At 44.4% G+C, this 11,750-nt stretch overlaps 1 protein-coding gene across 2 annotated transcripts in view; it reads left to right on the forward strand.

The window, feature by feature from the left end:
* LOC131694290 (negative elongation factor E) overlaps positions 1-11,750 on the forward strand; it is a 315,399-nt gene that overhangs the window by 116,655 nt on the left and 186,994 nt on the right. The window lies entirely within an intron of this gene.

Below are 11,750 nucleotides of genomic sequence, written 5' to 3' on the forward strand. Positions count from 1 at the left end.
AGATCGACAGGATGCTCGCTCTGGATGTGATAGAAGAAGCGCTATTTTCTCCGTGGAACAACCCACTGGTAGCGGTTAAGAAGAAAACTGGGAAGTACCGGGTCTGTCTGGACGCCCGCCACTTAAACTCGGTGATGGTGAACGAAGGGTACCCTATTCCGCAAATCTCGTCGATCATCAACAATCTCGGCGGCTGCGAGTACATTTCGTCAATCGATCTCAAGGATGCGTTTTGGCAGTTACCGTTGCAGGAGGCATCTAGACCGTTGACAGCATTTACGGTTCCATCACGAGGACACTTCCAGTTCAAGGTAGTTCCCTTCGGACTTTGTACAGCGAGTCAAGCCCTCGCGCGACTAATGACACACTTGTTCGCAGACATGGAACCATACGTATTTCACTACCTGGACGACATCGTAATCTGCTCCAAAACGTTCGACGAACACATCAAGCTGTTGGAAGAAGTAGCGAGGCGTCTACGAAGAGCAAACTTGACGATATCGCCAGAGAAATCCAAGTTCTGTCGTCGAGAAATCAGATATCTGGGGTACATTTTGAATGAGAGCGGATGGAAAGTCGATGAAGAAAAGATCGAGAGTATCGTGAAATTCCCAGCTCCAACGAATCGGAAGGAGGTGCAACGGTTTCTCGGCATGTGCAATTGGTACCGACGTTTTATAGCAGATTTCTCTCGAGTGGCAGTACCAATAACGGAACTGACGAAGACAAGGAATAAGTTTCGATGGAATACGCAAGCAGACGAAGCATTCCTAAAGCTCAAAGCAGCGTTGGTATCAGCCCCGGTGTTGGCAATGCCGGACTATACAATGCCATTCGCTATTGCCTGCGATGCCAGCGATGTCGCGATTGGAGCCGTACTGACGCAGGAGACCGACGGAGAAGAACACCCGATTTGCTACTTTTCACAGAAGCTATCGTCTTCGGAACGGAAGTATTCGGTAACGGAACGGGAATGTCTGGCGGTCATCCGCGCCATCGAGAAGTTCCGAGGGTACATAGAAGGAGTGAAGTTTACAGTTTTTTGCGACCATGCCGCACTCAGCTACCTGCGATCGATGAAGAATCCGACAGCCCTCATGAGCCGGTGGTTGTTACGTTTAGACGCATTCGACTTTGAGATCAAGTACCGGAAGGGAAGCATCAACGTACTGCCGGACGCACTATCACGGATAGTGGCATCCGTGTCCTTCGACGGTGCGAACTCCACTGATTCGTGGTACATGCAGCTAAAGGATAAAGTACAGAAGGAAGGCGATCGTTTCCCGGACTTCAGGTTAGCGAACGACGAGCTGTACAAGAACTGTTTAAGCAAGGACGAAGATGAAAATGCGATCCACTTGTGGAAAAAGGTGGTACCATTCGAAGAGCGACGCGGGTTAATAGGCAAGTTCCATGACTCACCTACAGCAGCACACTTGGGTTTCCACAGAACTCTTCAGAAACTTCAAGCCCATTTTCACTGGCCGAAGATACGGGAGGAGGTAAGCAACTACGTCAAGAGCTGTCAAACCTGCAAGGCAAGTAAAGCACCAAACACAAGGATGATACCACAGATGGGAAACTTGAAGCCAGCCAAAATGCCCTGGGAGTTAATATCAATGGACTTCGTTGGTCCGTTCACACGCTCGAAGCAGGGAAACACAGTCATGCTAGTAGTCGTAGATTGGATCACGAAATACGTCGTCGCACATCCAATGAAAAACGCGGACGCTTCAAAGATGGTTCAGTTTCTGGAGCAGGAAGTCTTCTTGAAGTTTTCACGTCCCAGAATAGTTTTATCGGACAATAGAAAACAGTTCGAGTCGACGGTGTTCAAGTCATTGCTAGCTCGGCACAACATCGTGCATATGAAGACGGCTTACTACTGCCCAATGGTAAACAATGCAGAGCGGGTCAACAGAGTACTAATCACCTGCATTCGAGCATTGTTAGAAGGAGATCATCGAGAGTGGGATTCACAGCTTCCAGCAATCACGGCGACCATCAACGGTGCGAAACATGATGCGACCGGAGTAAGTCCGCATTTCGCCAACTTTGGAAGGGACCTAATACTTCACACAGATCTCTACGTGCAACAAAGTCTCAACACCCCAGACGACCCCAAGGTAGCACAGGATATGCGACTGTCAACGGTTCGGCGGGTACAGGAATTCGTACTGCGACGCATCAGGAACAATCACGAAAAGGCGAAGCAGAGATACAATCTTCGAACACGAACAGTAGCATTCAAACCGGGAGATTTGGTATGGCGTAGAACCTTCGGTCAGTCGTCGAAAGCAAACCACGTGAACCGCAAACTTGATCCCAAGTTCGTTCCAGCGATAGTCAAAGACGTCCTGGGCGTCAACCTGTACACTCTAGAAGACGTAGCCACGGGAAAGAGAGGCAGGTTTCACGCAAAGGACATTAAGGCGGATTAGAGAAAATCTACTCAGCTATGTCGGCAGGCTCCAACCTGCTAACCACGAGCATCATGCTCCCAAAATACCGTTAGCCGATCGGGACAAATCGTGCCCTGTCATGGTGTGGCGAGCAATAACTTTTCAAACTACCTCCCCATCATGGCCCACCAGCCAGCGTCATTTGGATTCGAAGAGCGGTCTAGGAAGGCTCATGACAACTCGCAGTCGCAGCAAGGAGCTGTCGTGACGCGAGGGACGGGACAGGACTTCCATCAACGAGGACAGAAGCCTTCAGCAGGCAAGCCGTTAGCGAATCGGGAGAAAACGCACGTCGAGAAGCAAAAGCCTTCAGCAGGCAAGCCGTTAGCGTATCGGGAGAAAACGCACGTCGAGAAGCAGAAGCCTTCAGCAGGCAAGCCGTTAGCGAATCGGGAGAAAACGCACGTCGAGAAGCAAAAGCCTTCAGCAGGCAAGCCGTTGGCGATTCGGGAGAAAACGTGTTTCGAGAAGCAGAAGCCTTCAGCAGGCAAGCCGTTAGCGAATCGGGAGAAAACGCACGTCGAGAAGCAAAAGCCTTCAGCAGGCAAGCCGTTAGCGAATCGGGAGAAAACGCACGTCGAGAAGCAGAAGCCTTCAGCAGGCAAGCCGTTAGCGAATCGGGAGAAAACGCACGTCGAGAAGCAAAAGCCTTCAGCAGGCAAGCCGTTAGCGATTCGAGAGAAAACGCATGTCAAGAAAGCAGAAGCCTAAAACAGGCGCGCCTTTTCGGAACGAGAGAAATCGACCAGCGAGCACGCGAGCGCAACAGGAAGGAAAGCAGGCAACCGCAAACTAGAGACGGAACTTTCGGAGCGAGTCTCGGGAAAACCTTGAGCCGTTGCACAGGGGTGCAGGTCGACGAAGGCGGACCCCTCTGGACTCCGCAGACATAGCAAAAGTCAATCTCATAGGTAAGCTGCTTCATGGTGACACATCAAACCAAGATAGACCTCAGTCACTGGCGCAAGCGCACGAGCCGTATTCGGAGCAAGCAAAACCATGCAGTGGATGGAGCAGAGCATACCAGGACAACAATTGAGCACAGCAGACCGTGGCGAAGCGGAATCACCAACGGACATACACCGCTCAGAGCGGGGGATTCAAGTAGGACGAAGCCAAGCACCCAACCCTCCTCACAACCTGCCAACTCCAGCTGCTTACACAACGTTCCAGCGTTTGCCGTTCTCGATACGGGAGAAATCGAAGCACGAGAGTCCACGACGCGCAAGCCTCAGAAGGCCAGCCGTTTGTCAGAGCGAGAGAAACTGATACAGTAAGAATCCAGACGCGGACGGAACATAGATTCGGATAAGTAAGTAAGCTATGAGCAACACCAGCTACAAGCACAGAACGAAGACGTGAAACGAAAGATAAGTAATCCTGGATTGGTGTCGACAGCCTGTTAGATCCAGCACAGTCGCGATCCGTAAATCGGATCCATCAGACAGTTGTAGTGGGGGTCGATGTGAAATCAACCAAAAGAAACGCGATTCTGGGCGCGGTAAAACCCTAGCACTGGACTCATATCGATTTGGGAGACTAAATACCTCCTTTCCTACGCAGCTGTCAGTCTTAACAAACCAAATAATCTACCACATTATAAGTCCTTAGTTTCAGTATTAGTCGTAAGTGTTAATTCTAACCTATCTAGCCCTAATAATAGGTTAAGAGTTTATTGAATGTTTTGCCGTTGCAAACGATGGTTTCGAGTTTGAGACAAGGACTTACCCGGAGACTTATAGCCAAACTTTAGTTGGCGGATTCGCAATGTTTAGCCAGGATTCGCTGGCGGTATTATGTAGTTTTGTGATTTGTGTTTTGAGATTAGTTTGTTCCTTAGCTAGCTGGAGCATGTAGAAGAATGTCGATACATCGAGCATCGCATTCAATTAGCGATTTAATTAGTCTCCGGGAGACTCCTTAAAGGAGTATGGCTCATAAATTTCTCATGAATCGAGCCATTGCCGATTCATGAGAAATTTTTCTGTAACGGCAATGTTGTGTTACAGTAAAATGTGTAATTTAAATGTAAAAAGGGAGGAATAAGAGATTAGTGTGTACTGCAAGAGGTGGGCATTTGACAGCCCGCTTGAAAACAAAAGATCGCTGCACAATTTGCTTGGAAACAAATCCCCGGAAGAACGGGTGCCAAAATAAAAATGGATAGTTTGATAAAAGAGGTTGACCGAGTACGGTCGGTGGCGGTCGGCGACTCCCGCCGAAAAAAAAGTTTAGTCGGAGAAAATAGTTGACCGAGCACGGTCGAGAGCGGTGGTGTTTCTCCCCGCTGTAGAGTCGGATAAAAGAGGTTGACCGAGTACGGTCGGTGGCGGTCGGCGATTCCCGCCGAAAAAGGGAAAGGACAAAAAACCCACGTGGGTAAGAACGGTGTGAGTCGATCCGCTCGTGTTCAACGTCGCTCTCGTCATCGTAGTAATAATCGCAACGTGTGGAGCTTTTCGGATTTTGGTGTGTCGTTTGTGAGCCGATTGGGTGTCATTTCGCGGTGGCAGTTAATCGCACCCAGCGTCGTGGGTTCAATTAGGCGTGTCGATCCCAGTCCGGATTCGACTTAGGCTGGCCACCGCCGTTGTCACGGTCCGTTAACGGTGGAATTCGCCCTGTTTCAATCGCTCGTTGACGACAGTAAAAGCAAAAAGGAAAGGGGCGATTGTCGGCCATGGTGGTTTGCTGAAGGATTTTGGACCATACCTGGAGGAGGCGCAAATCGCTCGTCGACGAGAGGCTCATCGTTCACAGTGCGTGCAAGTGCGGTGAATTCGAGCGGGAAAAGCCCTGTTGAATACACTAGGACAAACAATCCGCTAGAGTGATTGGATGGAAGGAGGTAAAAAACAGCATCACGATTCTTTTAATTGGCCGCCGCATGGTCCAGTTCGGCAGCTACACACAACCACGACAGCCTCAGTGGAGATCGACCGCGGTCTCTGATGACATCACCATTATCGGGTAAGCCTGCACACTATTAATTCTCACCTTCCCTTATTAGCCCTTGCCATTAAATATATGTTTTGGGATTATTAGACATTCTTTGTCTGTTTTGGGTGAAGCCAATTTTTTGTTACAACAGATAGCTGAGGACCGAGACCGCAACAATCCTTGGTGGAACCCAACGAAATCAAAGATCGCCACCCCTTCATCTATTCCAGTCCAGCGGACGGCAAAGGCCATAGACGCGGCGGAAAGGAGAACGGGAGCTAGACAGTAGGAGAATCAGGTGGTGAAGTAGCGAAAAAGGTCAGATAGAAATAAGAAGTGGACAGTGGAAGAGATAGAAGAAAGAGTTTGTGAAAGTGAGGAGAATAAAAGTAGTTTGCATCGAAGAATCAGGCATTTTCTTGCTACCCGTGAAACTCCAAGATAAGCGTGCAGACCCTGAGGTCTTTGTTTCAGGGAGTCTCAGCAGTGCTCACGGCTGAGGTTGGCCAACACTTACAAAAGATATTAAAACTTGGGATTTTGAAGAAACAATAATATTGTAGTTGTAAAATGGATACACATTATTGGATTATTTTCTCTTTGAATGTTGGTAATTTTTATTCTTATTGTGCCATTTTTACTAAATTTTGTTAGGGTTCCGACATCCGACCACATTTCTCTGAATGGTATAAAATTATCATTTCACTAAATTGTCAGTAACATTTTTCATATTGGCGGAATAAATTTAATTCCTTCACCAGTTATTAGCTAAAGCCTCTAGCTTTCCATTGGTATGCTTATGTCCCTATATTATGCAATTGGAGAAATGTTATGAACCAAAGACGAAAAGGTGCCGACAACTGACCACATTCCCCTATAAATACATGTGTATATTATCATTCGGCATCGAATTTGTGTGCAATAATTATAGGGTTTTATAACATTCATCCGAAGGTCATTCCCTCGAAAGTCATTTGCCTGAATAACGTTCGCTCGACAACCATTTACCCGAATGTCATTAACCAGAATGGACAATTTATCCGAATGCCATAAACATGGATAGAAGAGTGGCGCGAATGTCATTAACAGCAGTCACTCAAATATCATATTAAATCAAATGCAACGGCAGGTAACCCTATGCTTATAAGGCCATTTACTATTGTCACAAATCCCAAAAGGATTCTGCAATGTCTCGCCACAGAATCTAGGTATTGAGCACATCATCATCATCGTGGTCCTGGTTGCTATAGGTTGAGAGCAAAAGACCGCACTACCGGTTCCGTCGTCTTTGGAAGAACATTCGTTCGCGGCATCGACATCAACAGCAGTTTGCCAGAAACATAAGGGCTGATTCCTTCTTTCAAACATGAGCAGTTTTTGTCGTTGATTGAAGGGAAATGTCATCATTTATAATTGGGTACGTCATGCATTAATTTCCATGATATATTTCTAATTTTAACAATCTTAAATATACTCAATGTATAGGTACCGTTTTCTCTCGTAGTTTAAATATTTATAGTAATACACCTCTAACCTCACTGTAACAGTATAAATGTTGATTAGTCTTTTAATATTAATCGGTCTGAAATTTTGAATATATTTATCTACTTTTCCAGCAATGAATCATGCTCAAATTTCCTAAGAATAATGTGACTCATCAATTTAATAAATTGGCTCGATGTTGGCGTACAGTGCACTTTTGGAACATGCTTGTACTATGCGCCATGCTTTAGTTCACTTCCGTCGTTTTAAGCAAAACCGTATATAAGCGTAAACATTGGCGTGTGATCGATAGTTACAAAACGACTATTCGCTGCAATTTATTTGATTCTCTTGACTCTGTTTTTCGATCTGAGATGTCTATCTAAAAGTGATCATCACTCCACCAGTGGAAATTGCCGTCACTGCTTCTCCTGATCACTCCTGCATGCTAGTAGGGTTTAAGCTAATGTACTTCGGTCAAATTATAATAAAATGGTTAACATGTTTGAGCAAGTATCTATATTATTTGGTTTTTGTAAGTGGATCAATTTTGATAACTTTGTTCCAATTTATAGAGTTGTGTTTCTCGTATTAGTATGTATATTGAACACCGCGAAGTTTCCTATACAATTTTATCTACTTAGTAATTTTATTTTCAATATATGTAACTTGTCACTGTGTGATTGTTTGATTTCCCATTATACTTTTTTAAACAGTTGCTCACTTTTCTGGTCAAGTTGTTCTAGATCGGTTACATGGAAGCAGACGTACAAAAGTTTGAATACAACATTTTCTCTAAAAGTTTCTGTAGAGTGCTACTTAATAGGTTACAGGTTTTTGTGTAGAATGCTTGACTTATGTACCTAGATCCTACTACAGAGTTTGGTGCATTGTGCTCTGCATTATGAGTGCAATATTGGTTGTTTTGATTTTATTGTTGTTGAGATAGTTCAAATTCTCTACTAATAAGTAATAGGTGGGATTGTAATGAGGTGCTACAATTGACTGAAGGAAGAACAATAACATGAACACTTTGTAACAGGAATGGTTTGAAAGCTGCAAACTGGCATCCGCTTCTATCTGTGATCTTGGCAAAGTCGAATTCGACAATTTTATTACAACACCTTGAGCTCCTTGATATTTTAAACGGTTTTGGGCAAGTTGATAGAAATATCGATGTATAGACGACGTATAAACCACGAATAGCAACAACTGCTCAGAGAATCACTCATCAGTTGCATAGTTAGCGACAATTTGACGGCTGCCCGATATATAAGTCTCTTCAAACTGATCTGGCAGGTACAAGGTGAAGAAGAGCACTGTGGTTTATATTTCAAGTTGAAAGAGATCATTCGAGTCTTCATACCCTAAGAATCTGACGTTAAACAGCTATCTAACTAGTGAACCGAAGCCGAACTCGTGATACGACAAAAATATTATGGTTTTAGATTGAATGGTATGTTAAGTATATGGCATTCCAATATAGTTTCTAATGGATTGATGGGATAACAATACATAACAATCGAGTCCGGAGGTATTGAATTTGATGACTGTTACAGATCTCCAATTTTTGGGAGTTGTGCTAACATCAGAACTTAGTCTTCACTGACAAAGATGCTATTAGAGACAGCACACAAAACTTATTGTTCATAGTCCCGATAAAACGGATTAAAAATTTTCCTTTTGTGTCTACCGGTTTCGGGCTTGATGTTTCCCATCTACAGGACGATGTCCGACTGATCACTTCAGAAGCGTACTAACACTTGCGTACTACGTGCAGTGCTTCCTCGAGCATTAAAGGTTGTTCGACATAAGCAATGTATATAGATTCTTATACGTTGAAGTTTTACTATGCTTTTCATGACTTTTGTTCTGTCTCAGATTAAAATAAGATTGTGAGGGTACTGTAACCCTCAGACAGTTCGGGTGTGTCTTGATTTCTGTGCGGTGTGACGTTTTGTCTTGGTGTTGCTTTGTGTCTTCTTCTCAGGGCGGGCCTTAGTCTTTTGTTGGCGCGAGAGGATTAAATAATAGACAGCTGTATAAGCTAGAACGGTTTGTCGTTGGAAAGCAGTTTAAAGATAAGTAGCCTTTATCTTTCTCAACACATTTGTTGCTTTCTCCCATCTGCACGGGCGCTTATCCCATACGTTGACATTTTCGATAGTTCCCTCACAGACTAACAGACATAATACTATGAGGGAATTCCCTTAAAAAGCATCGATCCGGCAATTTTCCCAGAACACTAGCTCCACCTTTTATTCACAGTGCCAAACACTCATTCGTTGATGGGTTCCCCTCAGGTTTGGGAACAATTTTTCACTAGTGGTCTATCCCCCATATGCTTCTTCATATATCAGTGGCGCTATAACTTCAAATGTGGCCACAGTCCCAACTACAAATATATTTAAAATTACCGTTAAAGCGGGCGAAGCATTTTTTCGAGTGTTATATCTGTTAGTCTGTGGTTCCCTCTCCAGCCCAGTGAGCAAATTTTCTGGCAGAGACCGCTCTGCTAGATTTCTGTAAGTCTTGGTTTGGCAGCCCTCTCAGATTTCTGCGCGTATCCTTTCGGGTTAGTTGAGCTAGGGCGAACTCGGTTTCGCTCGCGTTTTCTGGCAAATGTTGACAGGAACCGAGCAAAACCCTGGCATAACTCGGACATAAACTGTGCAAAGATCCTGGCAATTCCTACCTGGTAGAATTTAGCACGAATCGAGCAAAACATCTGACAAAGATGTGGCAGGAAGCGTGCAGAGATCTTGGCCGTACATTTCTGACTGGATTCTGGATAAAAGTGAGCAGCATCGGTTGGTTTAACCGCTTCTGTCAGAAACAGTTGTTGCATTTGAGCGAATTCGTTGTCAGAATTGTCGCACAAATCGCGCAAAATGATCGCAGCAACTCTGCCAGCATCAATTTCGCCTTGCTCAACTTTTGCTATTTTCGGCTTGCCACGCTGACCGGGAGATGGAGGTTGAATCGGGTTCAACTGCTAAGGCTTCCAACCGGTTCAAACTTTCAACTGGTCCATTTGTGGTCTTCTTTCGGCCCAAGACTAAATTGCTGAGCCTTCTTCAGATTTTTAAAGACCTGACAGAAACATTCTCGGTTGTGACCGAAATTTCAAGGGTCCGCTCGGACAGGGTAAGGGTTTTGATAGCCAACCCAAAGCATTAAACGATATTAATTGCTGTGAGCACTTTACGTGAGATTATAATGTAGTTGAAACAAATTTGTTCAGAAATTGAAAAGGTCAGCAGCGTGATAACTGACATGGCTAACAACTGTTCGGCTCAGAATATGAGTTATGTAAACCCAATATTCACGGATGATATTATCGATGAGTTAAAGCAAATTTCTAGTGCAGTAAACTCACTGGAACAAAAGACTGCTGCTTCACCCGCAACAGATTCCTCCCCTAGTTTAGAGGCTGAGATTTCCGTCGAGGCAGCCAGTAACTCAGGCTGGCGTTTCCTTGGCAACTCTAAGGTATGGAAGGCTGATTGGTCCGAATACGACGCACGTAAATTGCGTCGTCTCAATCAACAAAAAGCGGCGGAGAAAGCAAGAATAAAGAAGAAACGGAATAAACAGAGGCCCGCTAATGCACTTGACACCACCCGTAACAGTAATAATAATACTAAGCGTCGCAAGAATCACGGTTACAAACACCACACAATTTTCGACAAAAATAACGGATGTAATTACAACCACAGCAGATTTGCGTACCACGATAACAAACGCCGCGACATCGACAATCTTCCGTTGGATAGAGAGCTACTGGCTGAGGCAAAGAAACGTTTTTCGAGGCCACCTTCAACTTCGTTCAGACCTACCATTGCATTCCAGAGAGGCGATGTTTTAAACCCGTGCCCTACCGACCAACCTAGCACCTCACATCGAACAGCTGCTGCCACACCTATGTACCCCTCCGGAATTGGCGCCTGTCAGTGTTTTTGCCGCTATCGACGCGCTCATTAGAGCAAGATAATAATGAATTGACAAATCATATTGCGATTCAAGATTTAGAAGAGGTAGAGCTAGGTCTAATTAATTCCCATAAAACTAACACTTCTCCAAGAGAATCTCAGTCAAGAACAGAAATCTTGGTCTATTGCCAAAACTTTAACCGCATGAAAAGTGCAGCTAAGATGAATGTGATTCAAAACAAAATATTAGGTTGTCATTATTCCGTAATTTTAGCAACTGAGACTAGTTGGGACGAAACGGTGAGAAGTGAAGAAGTTTTCGGGAGCAATTACAATGTATTTAGGGATGACCGTGATTGTCATGTATCTGGTAAGAAGTCAGGAGGGGGCGCTTTGATTGCGATTTCAGCAAAACTAAATGCAGAAGTTATCAAAACTATAAAATCAAAAGAATTCGAGCATGTGTGGGTGAAAGTACATGTTAAAGACGAAACTCACGTTTTCGCTTCGGTGTATTTTCCTCCAAATTTTGCTCGAAAAACGACTTACGAAAAGTTTTATCATGCTGCTGAATGCATTATTAATAGTCTTTCCCCGCACGTAAAAGTTCACATATATGGCGATTTCAATCAACGCGGTATTGATTTCATACCAGATGCTGATAATGAGAGCATCCTACTTCCTGTTGTAGGGGAAAATGAAACTTTGCAGTTCATTTGCGATAAATCTGCCAGTTTAGGACTTAATCAAATAAATCACATAAGAAATCAGCGACATTGCTATTTAGATTTATTAATGACGAATATAGACGAAGACTTCTGTGTAACGGAATCACTTACTCCCTTATGGAAGAATGAAGCTTATCATACAGCCATTGAGTTTTCTATATTCTTGCATGTTAACGACAGACCTGGTGATAGTGAATTTGAGGAGG

This window comes from Topomyia yanbarensis, chromosome 3 (assembly GCF_030247195.1).
Source record: "Topomyia yanbarensis strain Yona2022 chromosome 3, ASM3024719v1, whole genome shotgun sequence".
Lineage (NCBI taxonomy): Eukaryota > Metazoa > Arthropoda > Insecta > Diptera > Culicidae > Topomyia > Topomyia yanbarensis.